The sequence below is a fragment of the Penaeus japonicus genome, unplaced genomic scaffold, assembly GCF_977035675.1.
Source record: "Penaeus japonicus unplaced genomic scaffold, GWHDUDI00000001_assembly GWHDUDI00000024, whole genome shotgun sequence".
Taxonomy (NCBI): Eukaryota; Metazoa; Arthropoda; class Malacostraca; order Decapoda; family Penaeidae; genus Penaeus; species Penaeus japonicus.
Genome location: NW_028234426.1, coordinates 34,942,287 through 34,944,027, shown reverse-complemented (window position 1 = coordinate 34,944,027; position 1,741 = coordinate 34,942,287).

The following is a 1,741-nucleotide window of genomic DNA, read 5'->3' as shown; positions in this document are numbered from 1 at the left end:
GAGATGGGGCGGTACCGTCCTGGCTCCTTTGGTTTGGGGACGGGAATTATATCAGCCCTCTTCCAGCACTGTGGCAGTGAGGAAGTTTCCCAGGACTTGTTGATGAGATGCAGAAGTGCAAGCTCACCTTCATGTCCTAGGTGGGAAATGATGGGGTGGGAGATCCCATCGCTACCCGGGGCTGACCGGGAACTGGACTTGTATGTTCGCCGTAATTCCCTCAGAGAGAACATGGCATCTGTATCATCAGGCTCGACCGCCTTTGCTCTGATGAGGGCATGCCTGCCTGGGAGCAGTTCTTCTTGGCATGCCCTCAGCTCTGCTGGTAGTCCGACGCTACTTGTTCTAGCAGAGAACTCGAGTGCCAGTCTCTCCGCCTCCGACCGCGGGTCATGGTGGGTCTTTTTGGGGGCTGAGCGATTCGTGGCCCGTCTGATACGGTTCCACAATTCTGAAAGGGAGGTTTGGTGGCCAAAGGACTCACACCACTCCAGCCACTTTTCCTGCTTTAACCTCTTAGCAGTTTCCTGAGCATCCCTGAGAGCCTCTCTTAGAAGAGTGTGGTTCTCGGGAGTTCTCTGTCTGCGAAAGTGTCTTCTGCACATATTGATTCTGTGGTTAACCTCCTTAATCTCATCATTGTAGTACCAGGCGTCCTTGAAACACCTGGACCACTGACGAGTTTTGGGGATGGTTTCTGAGGCTGCCTCGTCTATGGCATTTACTAGTCTGGCCTCAAGTATGTCCACATTATCATTAAGTGAGGAGTCACTGGTTCTGAGGCACACGGCCAGAGCCTCCTGGAAGGCTTTCCAGTTGGCTCTTTCCACCTTCCATCGAGGATTGTGCTGGGGCATGGGTGCCGGGCCAGCATCCAAGATGGTGGTGACTATCCCATAATGATCGCTCGTGGCAGTGTTGTCCACAGACCAACTAATTCTCTTGACCAGAGCCGCAGTGACAAAGGTGAGGTCAAGGACCCCCCCGCCAACATGCGTAGGCTCCTGGCTGTTGAGAAGAGCAATCTCTGGGCATGACTCTAGCACCTCTGCTATATGGCAGCCTGCCATATCACGTCTCTGAGTGGGAGCCAGTATAGGGTGGTGGGCATTAAAGTCCCCCCCTATAAGAATTAGCTCATGTGCTGCAGCAGCACAGGCTTCACTGATATCTAAGCCCCTACAGTTTGGCCTACTGTATACATTGTACAGCTTGAGAGGACCCCCGGCCAAATGGATCTCAACAGCAAGGGATTCGACACCTTCTCCGCACTGCCCAGGATCGGCAATCAGGGAGCAGGGGATAGTCGACTTCACAAGGGTAATCAGGCCTCTGGTACCTTGCGTACTCGGTAGCACAAAGGGATGATATCCCGAGAAGCGTACAGATTCCCCTGTTAGCGTCTCTTGGAGCATGACAACATCAATGTTCCGAGATCGCACGATCGCGTGGAGAAGGGCGGCCCTAGGGGAAGCTGTTGATGTTCCACTGCAGTATGCTTAAGTTAGTGGCCATAGTGCTTGTCTGCGTTCACTAAGTCATTGACGTCAAGGTATTCGGTCTCTGTGTCCGACGCCCCCGTGTGGGTAACGTCAGACATTTCGGAGTCTGACAACTCCTTGGTGAGTTCCACACTGAGTGTGATTTCCTCACTTGACTCGTCACTGTCGTCAGGACAGGTCGAGTTGGAAGGGCTGGGTCTCCTGGGAGGTGGAGTATTCCTGGTCGCCTTGGCCTTCTT